Source organism: Aphelocoma coerulescens, chromosome 14 (assembly GCF_041296385.1).
Source record: "Aphelocoma coerulescens isolate FSJ_1873_10779 chromosome 14, UR_Acoe_1.0, whole genome shotgun sequence".
NCBI classification, from domain to species: Eukaryota; Metazoa; Chordata; class Aves; order Passeriformes; family Corvidae; genus Aphelocoma; species Aphelocoma coerulescens.
Window position 1 is genome coordinate 695,943 of NC_091028.1, and position 21,169 is coordinate 717,111.

A 21,169-nucleotide genomic window follows, 5' to 3' on the forward strand; every position below is an offset into this window, starting at 1 on the left:
GCTGTTCCCCTTTGCCCCCCGGGACTGGGAGGTCCGACAGAACTGAGAAATGGCAAACAGCGGCTCACAAACCGAAGCTGCGATGCTGGTCTGGAAAGGTGTGTTTAGCATATTGCGCACCTCCATTCCTGAAAACTCAGTTCAGGAATTATTAGACTGGGCTACTTTAAAAGGGATTTCCATGGACAGAGATAGTGCCCTGGACTTTGCCTTATGGCAGGAACTCGGATGCGCTGTCCGACAGGAGCTCCCGACTGGGGACTCAGCAGCGTTAGAATTATACAAAACCTGGCATTCATTATTTATTCTGCTGACAGACCTTGACTGTAACAGCAGGGCTGGCTCGCCTATCTCGGTGATGAGTGACGGAGGAATGTCCGAGGGGGGCCCCGTTGACTCGGTTTCCGGGGAAAATGATAATGGATTCAGAAAATCCCCCCCGGCTCCACAGGCAGAGCCTGCGATGGCTCACCCTGCACAATCGCAGGATTCCAGAGCCCCCAGGAACCCCGCGCCGCCAGAGGCGGAGGGGTCAGGGCAGCAGGAGGGCGCACAGCCTGCCTTGCCGTTCGGCTGGGCAGCGGCCACGGCTTATCCAGGGCCGCAAATCAGCGGCTTAGCAACTTGGACGCCCAGAGAGGCTCCTAGCTCGGTTCCGTATGGACCTGGATCTAACTTCTTAGCTGGCGTAGCGCCGGGCGTGCCTGCACCGGGACTCCCTGGGTGTGGTCCGCTGCCCTCCCTGGCGCTGGACTGTTCTGCGCAGTCGCAGAACCGAGCCATTGACCTCTTAGTGCATCATCTGCCTTTGCTGATGGAGCTGCCAAACTTATCCCGAAGGATGGAGGATCTGCTCAGCCTGTTAGAGCGGCGAATGGCCGAGCCCGCGCCGGCCGTGCCGCCCGCGCCCCCCCTGCCCCCCCCCGCCATCTGCGGGAGACGTGGCTCCGAGCCGAGAAACGGCGCGGCCGGCGGCGAACCTGGCAGCGGCGCAGCCGCGGGAAAACCCGGCAGAAGCGGCAGCTGCGGAGACGCGGCCAGAGACGGCGGCTGCGGAGCGGCGGACGGGGGCAGCAGCGCCCAGAGCAACTGCCGAGAACGGGCCAGCGGCGGCAGCGGCGGGTGCAGCTGGGGAGCGCGGAACAGCAGCGGCAGCGGCGACCGCGCCGAACGCAGCTGCTGTGCCAGAGGCGGCGGCGCCGAGAGCAGCTGTAGCCCCAGAGACGGCGACAGCAGTTCCAGTACCAGTTTGGTCGGGGCCAGCCGAGACGGCCTCCCGTATAGAAACTGGTGCAAAAACTGCCGCACAGCCAGCTGCAGTCTGTCCTGTCTGTTCTGCCTCTAGCGAACTTAGCCAAAGTGCCCCTCCACGTACATTTCTGTTCACTCCCAGCACCCCAAAGTTGCCTTTGCCTGATGATTCCTCGTCAGGCAGTGAGGCAGATGAGGTGCTGGCCCCAGATCGTCAGGCGGCTGTAGCCGCGCGGCGAAGAAAAAGGCTGCGCCGGTCTCGCCCTTGGACCTTTCAGGACTGCACAGTAACAGTGCGTCTGACGCATTACAATCGCTTCTTAGAGTCCCTTAAGATGCGAGCATTGGAGGAGGGTGACTGGAGGTCATTAGAAATCCTTGGAATGCCATATAGATCTGAGGATTCTGGGGGTAACCGGGGAGCTGTTACACTCCATCCACAGGCGGTGCGAGAAGTTCAGGATGGTAGTGCTTCCCCTAAAGGGGAGATCCAAGCTTTCCCAGTGTATAAGGCTCTCCCAGATTCAGGGGAGCATGACAAGCATGAGGTAATTGCCTGGAAAGTTGCCCAGGACCTCCAATCCAAGGTGGCACAATATGGACTAGGTTCTGCTGAGGTTATGCAGATAATAAGGGTGATAAATACAGATTTGCTTTCTCCATTTGATATCAGACACGTAGGTCAAATTCTATTTCAACCTGTACAATTTACAGTTTTTGAGAAAACCTGGAGAAAGCTGGCCGGCAAGACTGCATTAGCAAATTTGCAGCTCCCTGCTGCTGATCCTAGACACACAGCAGGAGTGGATGCTTTGGTGGGGACTGGTCCCTTCTCTGATCCCAGTCTACAGGGTAACTTGCCCTCTAGCATCCTGCAGCAAGCTCAACAGGTCGGCATGACTGCCTTGTTGAAAACCATAGAGTTGTCTGCGCCCAGAAAGCGATATACTGAAATAGTTCAAGGCAAATCAGAGTCATTCCTCTCTTTTGTAGAGAAAGTCGCTGCTTCTCTCGAGAAGCAGGTTGAGGATGATGGGTTAAGACAGATGTTGTTAAGGCAGTTAGTGAGAGATAATGCAAATGAGGAGTGCAGAAAAATCATAGATGCCTTACCAGGGGACCCTGAGGTAACAGACATGGTCGAGGCCTGTGCTAAGGTGGGATCTGGGAACCAGAAAAGGTCTGCTTTGGCTGCGTTCCTGCAGCCTGTTCACGCATCTTCTGGTCATGAACCAAAGCCACCAAAACAGGTGAAGAAACGGAAGCAGCCTAAGCCGAGCCAAAAAGAGAACACACCGATCCCCCAGTGCAAGAGGTGTGGCAGGCCAGGGCATTGCTCAGACTATTGTAGATCCCGGACTCATGCCGATGGTCGGCCTTTGTCGGGAAACTTCCACCGGGGTGCAAGGAGGGGGAATTGCTCTCCGATGCAGTCACTCCCCCAGAGAGTGGCACAGGTACAGGCACAGGCCTACCCAGCCACCCTAGAGACAGCACCCACGGATCAGACGGCACCCAGGGATCAGACGGGTTTGACGTCCACACCGCAGCCGCAGTCGTCTTAGACTCTAGCGGTATTTATAAGGTTCCCTTGGATGCATATGGACCCTTAGCCCAGGGATCCAGTGCGATGCTGGAAAACCTGATGTTGCCCATCAAGGAATCTTAGTGCACTCAGGAGTTATTGATTCTGACTTTAAAGGTCAGATTTGCTCTATGGTCTCCACGCAAAAACCCCCTGTAACTATTCCTGAAAAGACCTGCCTTGCTAAATTAGTGCCTTTAAGTCTTGTGTCCCCAGGGTAGAACAAATTCAGGAAGATAACGGCAGTGGATCTACGGGACTTCCGCAGGCCTTCTGGACTGCAGACATCTCTGACCAAAGGCCACAGATGACATGTACCCTGATCCTGCCAAGCGCCCAACCACCCCGGATTCAGCTTCGAGGTTTGATTGATACGGGTGCTGATGTAACTATCATCTCCTTCTCTGCATGGCCTCCCTCATGGCCTTTAGCCCCGGTGGGATCGGCCATCGCAGGATTAGGAGGAACCACACAGAGCTATTGAAGCGAACGGCCTGTGGTGGCGAAGGACTCAGAGGAACACACAGCTACAATTAGGCCTTATGTTGCTACCACTTCCTGTAACCTTTGGGGACGGGATGTGTTGGCAGCTTGGGGCGTACGGATTGGGACAAATTTTTAGCAGGGGTCACTGTGCATAAGGGCTCACAGTATCCTACACTGCCTTTGAGGTGGTTCATTAACACACCAATCCGAGTCAGACTCTGCTCAGTTAGTTGAATTAAGGGCTGTTACCATGGCTTTTCAGCGATTCTCACAGGAACCTTTGAATTTGGTTACTGACTCTGCTTATGTAGCAGATATCACCCAACACTTAGATTGTTCCCTTCTGAAGGAGGTGAATAATGCGGCTCTGTTTTCGCTGTTGCAAACCTTGTGGTCTGCAATTCAGGCTCGAGTGCATCCGTATTACATTCTGCACATTCGAAGCCACACCAATTTACCAGGTTTTCTAACGGAAGGCAATGCCAGGGCTGACATGCTGGCAAACCCTGCATGGGTAGGGCCTCAGCCTGACAGAATTGCACAAGCCAAGGCATCGCACGGTTTCTTCCATCAAAGTGCACATACCCTGCAGAAGCAGTTTCATTTAACGCCAACCGAGGCGCGTGACATTGTCAGCGCTTGTGCTGACTGTCATGGACTCGCTGCGCCTTTGCCAGCGGGGGTAAACCCCAGAGGGCTAAAAGCCTTGCAGATTTGGCAAACGGATGTAACTCACGTCCCAGAATTTGGTCAGCTGAAATATGTGCACGTGTCTATTGACACTTTCTCCTCTGCTATGTGGGCTACTGCTCACACTGGAGAGAAGGGCCGTGATGTCATTGCCCATTGGAAATTGGCTTTCTCAGTCCTGGGCATGCCAGCTTCTGTGAAAACCGATAATGGTCCTGCCTACGCCTCGGAGAAGACGCGGCAGTTTTTACACATATGGGGTGTAGACCATACCTTTGGTATCCCACATTCTCCTACTGGCCAAGCCATTGTTGAACGCGCTCATGGTACCTTGAAGTTTGTTTTGGGCAAGCAGAAAAGGGGAATGCATGGAGAAACCCCACAGAGCCGACTAGCAAAAGCTTTGTATACAATTAATCACCTTACAGTACCACAAAATTCAAATAATCCTGTTATTCAGAATCATTTTCTCTCATTGCAGTCTGCAGGTGACAGACAACTGCCCCGGGCAAAAGTCTGGGTGCAGAATTTACTCACTAACCAGTGGGAAGGCCCTCATGAGCTCATCGTTTGGGGTCATGGGTATGCTTGCGTTTCCACAGATACCGGGATACGGTGGCTACCTGCAAAATGTGTTCGCCCTGACCTATGGCACCAGAAGCAGAACAGGCAACCTCCAAATGATGGCCAGAACGCCAATCATCCAAATGGCGACCAGAATGCAGATCATCAGCTTAATGACTCTTCTGATGATGACCAGGATGTTGACCATCCGGCAGATGGTCCTTCTACAAGCAGAGACTGGGATGGTCCTTCTACAAGCAGAGACTGAACTTTAAATTTCTTGTTATGGAGTCAGATAGTTAAAGCCTTAAGGACATATTTAGAATTAATAACTCATGTAGATTTCTATCTGGCATTAGTAGTAGAGTTGTTATCTTATAAAACAAAAAGGGGAAATTGTAGATACAAAAGTGCTGCTAGCGAGGATTTTCTTGCTCTTTTCTAAGTCCGTGAGAGACTTTTCTCTCTCACAGAAGAGGTGGCAGGGAATGTAAACAACCAAGCCACCTGCAACCTTGAAAAGTCTTGTTTATGGTATAGTAGAAAATATTTTGACAATGGATGTTTTAGGATTTTAGCCAATCACCCCCAATGGGTGGCTGGTCCTTTGTCCAATTAGACTAAGAAGAAAAAAGTCTATAAAAGAGTTTGTAAAATAATTAAATAAATCAATCTTGCTGCACAACTCCTGCCTGCTGGATCTTCCCCTCCTCCTCCTCCCTATGGCTGCGGGACACAGTGCTATACCGTAGGAACCAGGCCTACGGTAATATGCAGTGAAACAGGGTCCTTCCGAGTCACCATCCAAATTCCTGGATCGTCTGAGGGACGCAATGCGCCACAATACATTGCTGGATCCTGAGACCAAGGTAGGGGTACAACAGCTGGTATCTTTGTTTCTAGGACAATCCACAGGAGATATCAGACATAAATTGCAAAAACTTCAGGGGCCGGAAGGGAAGAACCTGGAAACTATTAGATGCAGCTTGGAGGGTATTCAGTAATCGAGAAGAAAGTTACAAGCAAGGGATGAAGAAATTAGTAGCAGTAGTAAGGGAAGAAAATAGGGAAAAACCTAGACAAAGACCCCCAGACAAGGACCTCCCACACAGGGCCCACCCTGGCGAGGTAAAGACCAATGCATGATTTGTGGAAGGTCCGGCCATTGGAAAAATGAGTGCCCAGAAAGAAGACAAGAAGACTGCCAGAACAGAAGAAACCGAGAAAGAGGGAGGGTGGTTGCACATGTGAAAGAAGATTGAAGAGGACTGGGGCATTCTACCCTAGCAGATCCTCTGATTATAATGAAGCTAGGGGAAAAGGAAAAAGAAATACAATTTTTGGTTGATACGGGGGCAGCATATTCAGTTTTAAATAAGGCTTTAATGCCTGTGGGGAATGACTACATTGTGGTACAAGGAGCAACTGGTCAATCTGAAAAAGCATATTTTTGCAAGCCATTGAAATATAAAATTGGGAAACAATAGGGTATTCACAAGTTTTTATATTTACCTAATTCTCCAAAAACACTTTTAGGAAGAGATCTATTGGAACAATTACAAGCAACCATTACATTTAGGAATGGGGAAATTATTCTGGAGGTAAATGACCAACAGTATGTGGAAATACTGAGCCTAATATTAACAACTAAAGGCTATGCAGAGGAAATTAGAGAAGAGATAATGAGTCAAGTGTTCCCAGGAGTCTGGGCCACAGATGTACCTGGGAGAGCCAAAAATGCAACCCCAATACAGATCAAACTCAAAGAGGAGGGAAAACAACCAGTTAGAATTAAACAATACCCCTTCAGAAGGGAAGACAGGGAAACAATTAGCCCAATAACTGAAAAATTCTTACAGTTAGGACTGTTAAAAGAGTGCCAATCTGATTTTAACACTCCTATCCTGCCTATCCGCAAACCTGATGGGTCCTACCGAGTGGTACAGGATTTACGGGCTGTTAACAAGATAACTGAAGATCTCTATCCTGTGGTAGCGAATCCTTACACTCTGTTAACATGCTTAACACCAGACCTAACTTGGTTTACTGTCTTAGATTTAAAGGATGCCTTCTTTTCCCTCCCTCTCCATGAAGTCAGCCAGAAAATTTTTGCATTTGAATGGGAAAGCCCTAGGAGTGGGCGTGCTGCTGCCTATTCCGAGCTTCCCTTCCCCCTCCCCAAGGCAAGCCAGGACTTGCCTCTGCCATGTGCTCCTGAACTCCTTTGTTCCAAGCGCAGGCAAAACCAAATGTAACTCAAACTCTTTAGCAGTGTCTGATTGGCCAGTCACCCCGGGTCCACCCCAGTCCTCCCCTTTCCCCTTCTCCGAATAAAAGAAGGGCCCAAGAGGGGGCCCACCCTCTTTGGCTTTGCAATCCTTCTGCAAACATCTGTATCTCTGTCTTTGTTTGAAAGCTTCTAACTGCAGGAATTGGGCAACCAAAGACTATATTTCTCCCTCTTTGCTTCTACTGGTGGTATCAGCTTTGCAGCTACTATTTGCCGCTTTTAGAGCCACTGAAATGCTAGATTGCCCGTGCTACCTCTCTAGGCTTCCCGAGGCTTTCTAAGGCATTGAACTACCAGCCTAGCCATAAAAAGCTGTGAGCATCTCCACATCTGACGCCCAGTGTGCTCTCTCTGAACCTGAGTTCTGAGAAACTTTTAGGGTGTCCCAGCAGCTGCGTGTCTGCTGGAGTTAGCTCTGCATGTTCTGCCGTGCCAGCTCTTTGTAGTGAGCTGTTACTTTTTGCATAACAGCAAGCCCAGAATCTCAGCCTGTACCCTCCCCCACACCACGTGGCGAGGGAACGGCTGAAAAGTGGAAGACCCATTTCACTTATTTTTTTTTCTCCGGACCTCTTCCCTGTGATAAATCCAGAATTCTGGTGAGTATTTCCCTGCTGGTTTAGGGGCTCCTGTCTTAAGCTGGTTCCAGTGCAAACTCTTTTTTTTCCCCTCTTTTTTGTGATTTGGGGCTGAGGTTTGTGGTGCTTCATTCTGTCTTGGTTTGAAAGACAGTTGTCAGCTAAGGAAAGGCAGGAGCCCCCCTTGGAATGGCAGATGCGACCCCCCCTTCCCTCTGAGTTATTATAATTTTGGAATCAAGGGGCTTTTAGGCAAAGATGTGGGAAATAGGAATAACAGTTCTTTACTGTCATATATCTATATGTGTATAACCAGTCAAACAAACAGCAATAACCGTGGCAGTAACAGCAAACAATCCCAAACCCAGTCCCAGCCTTCTCGGCTGTCAGGCCCTTTCCCCTCGGGTGCAGTTCCGCTCGCAGCCGGCAGGGGCGCTGGCGGCTCCTGGTGAGCAGGGCAGGTGCGATGGTTCCCCCGCGGCTGCAGGGGGCGCTCCGGAGCGAGCTCGGGGAGCACACGGCCCTGGTGCCCTGGGATCCCGGGGAAGGGATGGAACAAAGAAGCTTCACAAACCCCAGGTGATCCCGGTGTCCGGCCGGACCCTCGGGAACAGCAGGCTGGAACGGCAAGCTGGAACGGCAGGGACGAGCACAAATCCTGGGTGGCAAACGAGATGTATCCAAACGGGGAACCCCCCAGAGGTCCAGGCAGGCAGGGCGAGCACAGCTACAACGTAGCGAAGGCTCGAAGCAATGGCGGGGCAGGGCTGCCACAGCCCGGCTCTGAGCGCGGCAGGGAAGGTGGGCTTTGGGATCCCAGGGCTTCTCCAGCAGAAGGAAAAGCAGCCGAATAAAGCAGCCTCCCTCTCTGTCCAAACGCCTGAGACAGACTATCCCCACACCCAGGTGAAATAAAAAAAGAGTAGCCAGATGCACCCCACCCTTAGTGGGTAGGTCTTTGTTTTTCTTAAGTATCCAGCAATTTGTCCCCATAGCAACACGTATGGGGAAAATTCCATTAACAGAAAAAAAATCCAGGAGAACTCCTAAAACCCCAAGAAGTTCGTAATGTGATCTGAGGTTTCTGCACACCATAGAGAAATATACTACCAAGTTCAAAGTTACCTTTCTGGTACTGGGCATAAATACCCTAAAAATCTAGTTCAATCTTTTGTATGATGGCTTTTCCAGTACTCTCCTAATCTGACCCCCGAAGATATGAGATCTTCTGAATTTTGGGATAAGGTGGGGAGAAAACTCTCCTCTTTCAGGTGCGCAGGAGCTGAAACAGTTTCAAAATTTTTTCCTCTCCTGTTACTAAGTTATACTTTGCCAGAGAAAAAAGCAGTACATGAAAAGTCACCGCAAAAACCCTCTTTTAATTCCCTTACACCGTCTTCCAACCCCTGTGTCCCTGACCCCTCTTCCCCTACACTGGAAAACACAGCTAGAGCAGACTGCTTTTTAGCACAGGAGAGCTATCGTCCTCCTGGCTCACCCATGTTTCCTTAGCACCCTGCCTTGGACAGGAACTTGGAGTCCATCCCAGGACCTTTCCAACCCCTTTTCTCTACTCCCTTGTCCCCAGTTTCTAGCCCTCATGTTTTAAGCGCGCCTAAAAACCCCTTCTCCCCGATCTCTTTGTTCCCAGGGACAGCCATTGCCATGTGCTCGCAGCCCGGGAAAAACCCTCTCCCCCCAACCCCTTTTCTCTGAGTTTGTTTCCAATAATGGCGAATGCAATGTTTCTTCATCTCCAAACTACACCTCCCACAATCCCTTTCTCCCCCACCCCACAAATCCCTTCTTGTCCCCATCCCCTCCCGCTCCCGTGTCAGAACCTGTCCCCGCCTCCAACCCCGCCCCCACAGCGTCGTGTTTCACCCCTCCCTCTGTTCCCCCCCATGACTCAAGTACTGCCCCTGCCTCCCACAACCCCGCCCCCAACCCCTCCCCTCCTCCTGCCAAGTCCCCACCTCCACTCCCTGCCCCTGCCCCTCCATTCCCTGCCCCTGCTTCCCATTGTTCCGTCCCAGGTTCCCACAGTCATGTGACTACCTCCTTAAATCCTGAAACCCATGGCTACCAGGAAGTACCTCCAGCTGCTACTACTATGCTCTCTCATACTAGCACAGGCGCGAACCCTGGCTGGCCATCCTTGCCTTATTCTAATATTAAGGATTTATGGAAGGCAATTAAGGAGTTTGGGATGCATAGTAATTATTTTAAGAGCCTTTTAAGTGCTACTTTTGCAACTCACTTACTTGTACCTCATGATTTAATTACAATAATGCAAACTCTCCTCACACCTGGTGATTTTGTGTTGTGGAAACAACAATGGAAAATAATTTTATCTGATTTATTGCAAATTTTGTGGCAAACTCCAGAAAATTACCTGGACTTTGACAACAATTATATCACATTAGACCTTTTATCTGGTCACAATAATATGGCAAATCCCCCAAAACAAGCAATGCTTATCCCTCATCCAGTTCTTACTGAAATCACATGTGCTGCTGAAAAGGCCTTAACGATACTACCATTTCAGACTCCTACATCTCATTATACCAACATCAAACAATTGCCAGATGAAAATATTATTCACTTTTATAACTGTTTGCACGAAGCTATCTTTTCCCAGATCCCTAATCCTGACCTCCAACAAGCACTCCTACTCTAACTGCTCCAAGTGAATACGAATGATGCTTGCAAACAATTCATCCTGATTCTTCCTTTGCACCCAGCTCCAACTGTTTAAACCATCCTCAAAGTCTGTACAAAGAAGGTGCAGCTGAATACTTTTTGAAAGTGGAGATGGTTGGGGAGGTTGTGGAGAATGCTATGGGTACAGGGGAAACTCAGTCTCGAGGTAACTTTATGTGCTATTGTTGTCAGAAAAAGGGACATGTAGCTCGCAATTGCAAAACAATTATAATTGCTGATAAAAACTCTCCAAAGACTGTTTCTCCGGGTAAACAGCAGGGAAACTAGCGACTCAACACATCCTAACAGCTCCGCGTTCAGACATAAATAGGGCTGCAGACAAAGCAACTTGGACTTCTGGACTCAGGCTTAAGGTAACCTGTGATGAAACACACCATTTCAACAACAACAAACACACTGTGATACCCATCTCATTCCAAAATGTGGACCACATGCCAGACTTTACATACCTTTTTGTTATTGGGGACACTTGGGAAACACCTGCTGGGATAGAGATTACACCCACACTCATGAAAGTGGATCAGAACAGGGTGTTCTAACCTAATGGTCCACCATACTTTATGCCAAAGGGTCAAGTCATTGCACAGGCCATTCCACTGTCCAAATACCTGCCCACAGATGGTCATATCCCAGCCATCTGTTGGACTGAGGTTTTGGGAAACGATAAACCTATAATAGAATGTAAGCTCCGTCACAGATCACATAAAATCAGTATCATGGGAATGACAGACACAGGTGCTGATGTATCTGTCATTCCATTTGATAAGTGGCCTGCACAATGGGAACTGCAGTCTCAGGGTATCATACAAGGGATTGGAGAGACCCAAATTGTGAAGCAATCCAAATACACCATTCAAATTGAAGGTCATGAAGGACAAATAGTGACACTTCGTCCATATGTCCTAGACACCAAATTCACCCTGTGGGGAAGGGATGCCATGTCTCAGTGGGGAACAAAAATTGATATCACCCCTAGACATCAAAATTTTCCCTTGTGACCGCTGGAGCTGAGTGCCAACCACAAAAACTAACTTGGAAAACAGATGAACCAGTGTGGGTTAACCAGTGGTCACTAAAAGAAGAAAACTTAGACGCACTCAAAACATTAGTAGCTGAAAAATTGGCTAAAGGAAATATCGTACCAACTAATAACCCCTGGAATACTCCCATGCTTGTAATACAAAAACTGGGAAAGAACAAATATAGGCTTCTCCAAGATCTTAGAGAAATCAATAAAGTTATTGAAGACAATGCTCCCACAACATTGGCATTTAGCTATTCTTGATATTAAAGATTGCTTCTTTCATATTCCACTCCACCCTGCAGATGCCCCTCAATTTGCATTTTCTGTGCCCTCTCTTAATCGTGAAACTCCCATGGAACATTACCATTGTCTTGTACTTCCCCAAGGTATGAAAAATTCCCCAACTCTCTGCCAAGACTATATTGCTAAAATTCTATCTCCCATCCGTGCCAAAGCAGAGAAAGCCATCACCCTACATTACATGGATGATGTGCTGGTGTGTGCTCCCAATAATCAGTAGGTTGAGCAGACACTTAACATGGTGATTGAGGCCCTAGAGGCCAAGGGCTTTGAATTACAACCTGAAAAAAATGCAGAGAACAAGCCCTTGGAAATACCTCGGACTCAAAATCACAGAAACCTCTATCACCCCAACACTCGTCACCATTAATAATAACCCCAAAACACTAGAGGAAGTGCAACAGATCTGTGGGACACTGAATTATTTAAGACCCTGGTTAGGACTCACCACAGAAGATGTAGCTCCTATTGCAAACCTATTAAAAGGGGAAGGTGGTCCAGCATCCCCCAGATCCCTGACAGAAGAGGAAAGGCAGATACAAGAGATCATTTCCACCAGACAAGCATACAGGTATCAGCCCTCCCTACCCTTTAAGCTTGTCATTCTAGGGAATTCTAGTGGTACCTCACTTTCATGGCCTCATATTTCGGTGGGACAAAGGGCAGAAGGAACCCCTCATCATAATTGAATGGGTGTTCCTTCCACTCCAACCACCTAAGACCATTACACAGCCACAAGAACTAATGGCAAAAATTATCATGAAGGGTAGAGCAAGGCTCTGCACCCTGGCAGGATGTGACTTTGCATACATCTACTTACCTATAACAACAGACACATTAGATCACCTACTTCAAAATAATATAAATTTGCAATTTGCATTAGATAGTTACTCAGGCCAAATCTCAAATCATTACCCAAAACATGACATGTTTAATCTGGTATTCTCTTTCATCCCTCAAGAGATTCAAAGTACAAAACCCCTCAATGTGATAACCATTTTTACCGATGCGTCAGGAAAGAGTAAAAAATCCAAATCACATGGAAAAATCCAAAGATGCAAAAGTGGGAATCTGACATCAAAGTAATCCAGGGATCACCACAAGTAGCTGAACTAGCAGCTGTTGTTAGAGCATTTGAGAGGTTCAAAGAGCCCTTTAATTTGGTCACAGACTCAGCATATGTAGCTGGAGTAACTGTTAGAGCTGAGCATGTTCTCCTAAAAGAAATCTCAAACAAAAAAATTTATGATTTGCTCTCAAAGCTAATTTATCTGGTTTCCCACAGAGAGCATCCCTATTTTGTCATGCATGTGAGGTCACATACAAACCTGCCAGGATTTACTGCAGAGGGTAATCATAGAGCTGATGCTCTGGCTATGCCAGCAGACATAGTTCTATCAGCCAACTTACCAAAGCTCCCCCAAGTTTTTGAACAAGCAAAATTGAGCCATGACATGTACAATCAAAATACTCCTGCTCTTATCCACGTTCCATCTGTCGCAGACACAGGCAAAAGCCATAGTGGCAACATGTCCCAACTGCCAGAAACTACAGCTCCCATCACTGGGCATGGGGGTCAATCCCAGAGGCATTAATAGTGGTGAAGTGTGGCAGATGGACGTCACACATTTCCCTGAATTTGGGAGATTAAAATACGTTCATGTTTCTATTGATACCTTCTCTGGTGTTATGTATGCCTCTGCTCATGCAGGTGAAAAAGCTAAGGATGTTGAAAAACATCTTGTCCAAGCTTTTGCTGTGCTTGGTATACCTGAGGAGATAAAAACTGGTAATGGACATGCCTACACCTCTCAGGAGTTTAAAAACTTTGGTCAGCAGTGGGGATTCCGACATGTTACAGGTATTCCTCACTCCCCAACTGGACAAGGCATTGAATGTGCCCATCAAACCCTCAAGCAAATGCTGCTACAACAGTCAGGGACCACTAAACTCGACTCACCTGTCCTCAGACTCAGCAAAGCGTTGTTTACCATAAACTTCCTGAACAGCATCTTTGAGGATCCAAACTCTCCCATCTATTGTCATTTCCAAAACACTGGGAGACAGAAGCTGAAGGAAAATCCAAAAGTCCTGATCCGGAACCCAGAGACTCAAAAAATCCAAGGACCATACAAATTAGTGACCTGGGGATGTGGGTATGCCAGTGTATCTACCCCTCAAGGACTGAGATGGATCCCAGGAAAATGGGTAAAATCTTATGCCACTCCTTAAAAGTTAAGGAGGTTCAAACTGCCTCCTGGAGGAGACACCATAAAAAGGATCCTGATTTTGCACCCTCATGTAAACCCCCTACTCCAGATTTTGATGTTAATCCCTTAAGTTAAGTTGCACTGTTTTGCACTCACATTTTGCACTGTATTTTGTAAGTCTTCATCCTGATACCCCATACCATAGATGTCCGGACTAACCCCCTGAGTTTTAACTGGGGAACTAGTTTAAAGACATCCTAGGTACTATCGAGTTGTAGGGATGATAGATTCCAATTATGTTTTGCACTGTTGTTTTGTTACTGTTCTATGGACTTTAAGTTACTCAGAGTTACAACCCAGCTTTAAAGAAAAAAAAAATAGGGAATTGTTGCTGCCTGTCCTGAGCTTCCCTTCCCCCTCCCCAAGGCAAGCCAGGACTTGCCTCTGCCATGTGCACCTGAACTCCTTTGTTCTAAGTGCGGGCAAAACCAAATGTAACTCAAACTCTTTAGCAGTGTCTGATTGGCCAGTCACCCCGGGTCCACCCCAGTCCTCCCCTTTCCCCTTCTCCGAATAAAAGAAGGGCCCAAGAGGGGGCCCACCCTCTTTGGCTTTGCAATCCTTCTGCAAACATCTGTATCTCTGTCTTTGTTTGAAAGCTTCTAACTGCAGGAATTGGGCAACCAAAGACTATATTTCTCCCTCTTTGCTTCTACTGGTGGTATCAGCTTTGCAGCTACTATTTGCCACTTTTAGAGCCACTGAAATGCTAGATTGCCCGTGCTACCTCTCTAGGCTTCCCGAGGCTTTCTAAGGCATTGAACTACCAGCCTAGCCATAAAAAGCTGTGAGTATTTCCACATGGGCGCAAAACTCAGCTCACATGGATGGTGTTGCCTCAAGGATTTAAGAACAGTCCCATCCTGTTTGGAGAACAACTTGCAGAAGATGTAGAGTCCTGGGAAGCCCCGCCAGGAGAAGGGAATCTATTGCAGTACATGGATGACCTTTTAATAGCTACCTGAACAGAGGAGGCTTGCGTAGCTTGGATGGTAAGCCTCTTAAACTTTCTGGGGCTCCAAGGGTACAGGGTATCTAAGAAAAAGGCCCAGGTGGTGAAACAGAAAGTGATCTATCTGAGCTATGAAGTCAGGGAAATGAACTTTGGGGCGAGATCGCAAAGAAGCGATATGCCAAACCCCAAAGCCCCAGACAGCGAAAGAGTTACGGACTTTTCTGGGGATGACGGGGTGGTGCAGACTGTGGATTTACAATTACGGGCTGCTCGTGAAACCACTATATGAACTCATTACAAAGGAAAGCAGAGATCTCCAGTGAACAAAGGAGGCCACGTGGGCCTTCAATCAGCTAAAGAATGCCCTCATGTCAGCTCCAGCTCTAGGACTTCCAGACGTGAGTAAGCCATTCTTTCTATTTTCCCATGAGAAACAAGGGATTGCCTTGGGAATATCTAGCACAGGACCTGGGCCCATACTGACAGGCAGTTGTCTATTTCTCTAAGCAGCTAGATGCACCAGCCAAAGGATGGCCTGGGTGCCTCAGAGCTGTTGCAGCAGTCGTGCTAAACATCCAAGAAGCACACAAATTCACCTTGGGCCAGAAAATGACTGTGCTGGTGTCCCACACGGTGTCTACGGTGCTGGAAATGAAAGGTGGGCACTGGCTCTCCCCACAAAGGTTCCTGAAATATCAAGCCATCATGGTAGAACAAGATGATGTAGAAATAGTGGTAACTAACATTGTCAACCCAGCTTCCTTTCTCAGTGGAAATCAAGGGGAACCAGTACGCCATGATTGCCTGGAGACTATCGAAGCTACCTACTCCAGCCGCCCGATCTGAAGGATACCCCTTTAGACAACGCAGAGACCTGGTTTACTGATGGGAGCAGCTACATCATCAGTGGAAAGCGACATGCTGGGTATGCAGTTACCACCTGCCAGGAGGTGATAGAATCCGGACCCCTGCCAACAAACACCTCTGGGCAAAAGGCTGAAATAATCGCCCTAACCCGTGCCGTAGAGATAGCAAAAGGAAAGAAAATAAACATCTCTATAGACTCAAGGTATGCATTTGGGGTTGTACACGCACACGGGGCCATTTGGAAAGAAGGAGGACTGTTAAATTTGCAAAGAAAGAACATCAAACATGCACAAGAAATAATGCGGCTGCTGGAAGCAGTCCAGCTATCTGAGAAGGTAGCAATCATGCTCATAAGGGCACATCAAAAGGTGAGCTCAGAATTGGAAGAAGGAAGTGAACTGGCAGACAGAAAGGCAAAAGAAGCAGCAAAAGGTGAGGTAACAACAACTGGAGCCTGCCTTGATCCCAGATGGACAACTTTCCCTAGAGGGTAAGCCAACATATAACAAAAAGGACAAGAAATTGATTAAAGATGAAGGGGGAACATTTAACAAAGAGGGGTGGGCTATCACTGCAGAAAGAAGAGGGTTATTCCCTCCCATTTGCTATAGTCACTAGTAAGAGAGGAGCACCAGAAAACGCATTGGGGAACAAATGCCTTATATAACTACTTAATTGGGAAAATTATCACTAGAGATTTGTCGGGGTCTCCTCCCACTGCCATACAGTCCTGGGAGAGGGGCCCTGAGGGCACAGACATGGGGTTCCCCTGGCCCTGGGCAGCCTCATTCCCCATTGGTTGGTTTGTGTTCCCTGCACGGGCAAGGACCCTCGGTCCAGACTGTGAGAGCTCCTCAGCAAAGCCCCGGCCATGTGGCTGGAGAAATAAAAATCTCTGAAACATCTACCAAGAATCTGTCCATATGTATTTCTTTTCCACGGGACTCCTGGTTTGATATATGCGTGTTACAGTAATCCCTGCTGTAACAAATGGTAGAGAATGCGGGCAGAACGATCCCCAATCCCTAAGCGACTGATGTGTGTGAGTAAACCCTAGAAACTTTGAATTCCTCCTCTTGGTTTTGTTTTGCTACTCCATATCTAAACTATGGAGGAACTGTGGGAAGACTCTTGGCTCTCAGAGCTGCATATGGACATTTATCTTAAACTTAAAATGATTCTTGAACAACAATTTGTAAATTTTAGCTTGATTCAAGCTCAAAAAGAACTGAAACATTTCCTTTCATGGTTGTTTAAGAACTTTTTCTATGTTTCTTGGGATTTAATTCTTACCAATGACTTTTGGAACACCGTTTGGACACTGTTAATTTTTGAGTCAAAATACATGCCAATGGAAGAATATTTTTGTGAATATTATTTAATTACTGAGACTGTTGAGCAATGACAGCTGTGTCTTGGTGAAGGGAAGCCTGGCTGAGGGACCGTGCGACCCAGGCCACGTGCACCGAGCGCTCTGCGAGCCGCAGCGAGGCAGTTCCCACGCGCGGGTGGAGCCACGCGAGCCTCATTCAAATTCCAGATAAATACCATGGCTAGGCCTACTCCAACCTACACTGGCAGTCAAATCCAAACCTAGGTCACACCACTTAAGCCTGAACCAAAGATTTATGAGATTGGCCCCTACGTAGTAAGAAACACAGACCAGCAATTGTGAGGAATGAGACAACTCTTGGTTCTTAATTAAAATAATTAAGAGCAATTTATTAAAAGAACAATCAGCAACAAAAAATTGCAAGTACAAAGGAATTATAAAGCCAAAAAAACCCTGGGTCTGCAGTGATTAGAGACCTTGTTGGCCGAACCGGCTCAAAAGTCCCAAAGCAGAGACCTTACAACGCTGGGGTGACTTCAGCTTGCCCAAAGTCTGAATGGTTAAATTGCCTTTGAAAGACGTAGAGGCCTGTGCTCTCAGCGTCGGGCTTCATCAGCAGCTCATCTGAGGTGAAAATGGCACCTCTGATCTGGTGTCCAGCAGTTTTATAAAGTCTGGGTCCTGCCCATGACCGCCCACTGTCCAGCCTCCATGGTCCTGGATGATTGGTGGCGTCTTGAGGTGAGGTAATCTCAGTCTGCCAATGGCTCATTGTTATCTAGGGGAAAGATGTTATCAGCTCTAAAGGTGGGAAAAGTCCTCATTAATATTCCAAGTTGCCATGGTGCTGAGTTGCAGGCCAAGGGCCAGGTTCTAAAAATAGCTCCCTGTCAGTTAGAAGGTCTCCTTTTTTGACAAAACTTTAAATGCACTCAAAACTTACAAAGGTTAAGAACACTTGGTAAAAGGTTTAAAACTGGGCTGTAAGTATTTTAGAGAACTCTTAAAAACAGGGTAATTAACTTGAACACATATAGGAATTAAGACATTGTGGGTTTTTACATTTTTTAGGGACTAAAGAGGGGAACACACTTGTGGAACTTAATATTAACAAAGGACTTTTAACGAGGAATTACGTTAAACATTTTAATCAACTAATCAGGGGAGTAACTTTGGAACTTAATAACTCTCAACTGGGTTGATGGGTAATTTGAATAAACAATAATTAAACAATTAACAATTAAAAGTTGAAAACACTTAATATGCAAAGGCCAACACTCCATTTCATATATGACAGCAATTATTGCTGTTTAATCCAAAGTGCCTCTTAAGCGTGTAGAACTACTAATGCAAATTAATATTTCTGAGATCCAACCTGCCTGCTCCCCTTTAATACAAACATCCTTTGAAGGGTGGACAGCCGGGCTGCAAAAGCAAACACCCCCCAAAGGCAGAATGCAGAGAGACCTGACTGGCATGCTGGGAACAGGACTGGGAGTCATAAATGGAATTGATTCAGAGATACTGATGAACAAATTGGCCACAGCAACCAGTGACCTGACCAAATTAAAACAGCCCCTACAATCCTCCCTATTAACATTAGGAAACAGTCAGAGGCAAGTCTCAAAAATACTCCCAGACTTCCCAAAGGCCAGCGACCTGGACCACAGCCTGATACTAAACACACTTGGCACAGCTCAAGACAATGTATCATTAGCCCTTAGCTGCATACAACCCCAATTATAGATGCAGTCAACAGCTTCCTTAATTATAAGAGAAGGAAATGAAGGCGTTTTCCCTATTGAAATCCGAGAAGCTGTTTAGAATAATGCTACTAAGTTAAAAGGAAAGCTCCAATCCTGATGGACCTTGGTAAATTTCACTTATGACCCAATGACTAACATAGTTACTGCCTTTGTGCTCGCTATACGTAATGCCACAGTTTATGTAATTCATCCCATTGTTGCATTGGGACTAAACTATGAAGGAACAGTTTTTTACCCCTCTGAACACAGAGTATGGGCTCGGATGGTAGAAGAAAAACGTCAAACAGTAAATTTAGAATCTTGCATCACACAGGAACAACAAGGATTTATCTGTGAAAGTAATACACTTGATGCCAAAGACATATGTCTTGATGCAGAACAAGGCATTTGTCACTTCGAGGTCCACCCAGACACTACACCAAAAACTGTACTTGTGTATATTGGTCAAGGTTGTGTGTGCTTAAGAACTACCTGCACTTTTATGATGATAGATGACAGTAATATGAATGTGACACTAAACCGTGCCGTAAATTAAATCCCTCCTGATGGGAGAGAATATTTTAAAGTCCTTGCAAGGAGTTTCAAAGAATAAACCCAGACTTTTCCTGGTGTTTCAGTGCTGCCAGATAATTGTTTATTAAGTCTTATCAGAGAAACAGAGCCACTAGCATGACCCAGGCATAACATAGAGCATAGAAAGCAGGGGAGAAGTCCAATTATCAAGATTTACACAACCTTTTAAAGATAATGTAACCAATGGTTACTAGAAATGTATATTATTTTTACTTTCCTACCAATTATTCAGTAACACGGTCAGGAACTGCGGAATTCTTTGTCCAATCATCCCAAATTACTTTTGACGGAAATGAAGTTGCAGGGAGCCCTCTCACAGAGAGCCGGCAGGTGCTGAGAGAATCGACATAAACAACATTGTGCTTGAGCAGATAGAAATGGATACGTTTCGATTTGCGGCCTTGGCGAAAACTGCCTGACTTAGAGCAATAATCTTTTGCAAATTAAAGCAAATGCAGTTTTGTAGTTTTAAAATAAATATGCCTTATAAGAATAGAAATGTAGTAAAAATATACTTTATACAAGAAATAATAGTTATAAATAAAAGAGTAAAGAGTTTTGAGTTCAATAGTAAGTTTTATAGTAAAGTTTCTTAGAAAGTTAAGATGTATTAGTGTAAGCTTGTGCAATAGGTTATAATAGCAATATGTTTATTGGATAAAAAAGTACACATTGTGGCAAAATTATACAGTGTTGATTGGTACAAATGTATAGCAAGCTTTGTGGCATTTGCTTATTGGCAAAAAATGTTATTAAAGGCCTTGTAGAGATAGAGAGGCAGGCTGCTGCTTCTTCAGCAAGCTGTTGCTACCTCACTGAATTGCTGCAACCTGGCATCTGTACCTGCTGCAGCTGCCAGGCGTACCGCTTCTGCTGTTGTTACTGTAACTACTGCCTTTGATATTAGAGATGCTGTTCGTAATGACTCTTCTGTCTCAGCCTTCAATAAACATGAGACTGATTCAGCAATAAATCATCTCATGCCTACTTTAATCCCGGGACAATCCTGGAAATCCTGACATACTTTTACTGCAGAATATGGAGTAGTAGGAGAAAAAGAAGGTTTGGAGAACAACAACAATCCTCCATTTTGATATTTTTTGCTCTTATCTATTTACTACAAAGAGAAGTCCAAAACCTCTAAATTTTTCACCCTGTGACAATCTTACATAGTAGTCTATGACCTAATTCACACCATTGTGTTTTCTAGTTCTTGTCTGATCGTAGGCAGTTTTTTCCAAGGTCGGAGGTTAAAACAGTGTTAAAAACAGCATTTTCAGGGGGGTAAAAACGCTTCAAAACAGGCAGAGAAATATTCTCAGCACTCTGGGTTCCTACATAAATGTAGCTGCCAGGAATCACTCAAATTTTTGTATTTGTAATTTTACCAAGATTGTTGGAGGTGACTTTTCGTATTTAGCACCGGTTGTGTCTCATCAATTGATAAGGTCTAACTACACCATATACCATAAATTACTACCCACACCTATTGGGATAGACCTCACATTAGTAAAGCAATTAGTGAAACATCAGGACCTAACTGAGATTCTAGAAGAAATCCAAAAGAACGGGAAAAAGACCTTAGTCACCATCCATCATGACACAGAAGAAATAAGCAGAATCTTGCAAAGAGTAAAACAAGACGCAAGTCATACCTGGTGGGACGTGCTTTTTGGGTGGCCACCTACCACAACTGGCATTTTAAATACATTATGTCACCCCAGAATTGTCTTATTAGTTTTGGTGAGTGCCTGCCTTGTGTTGTCTATTATGTTGCTTGTTTAGAACTATAGAGTGCTAAAGAAGTTATCAGTTTTAACTACTTTGTCAAATGCACGTGGGAAAGTATTAAAGGATGCCTATCGTAAAAAATAATTAGAAAAAGAATTTCTGTATTAGTAAAAGAATTTACT

At 46.2% G+C, this 21,169-nt stretch overlaps 1 pseudogene; it reads left to right on the top strand.

Annotated features, from left to right (window-relative positions):
- Positions 1-21,169, top strand: part of LOC138118918 (lysosomal dipeptide transporter MFSD1-like) — a 62,474-nt pseudogene that overhangs the window by 12,325 nt on the left and 28,980 nt on the right.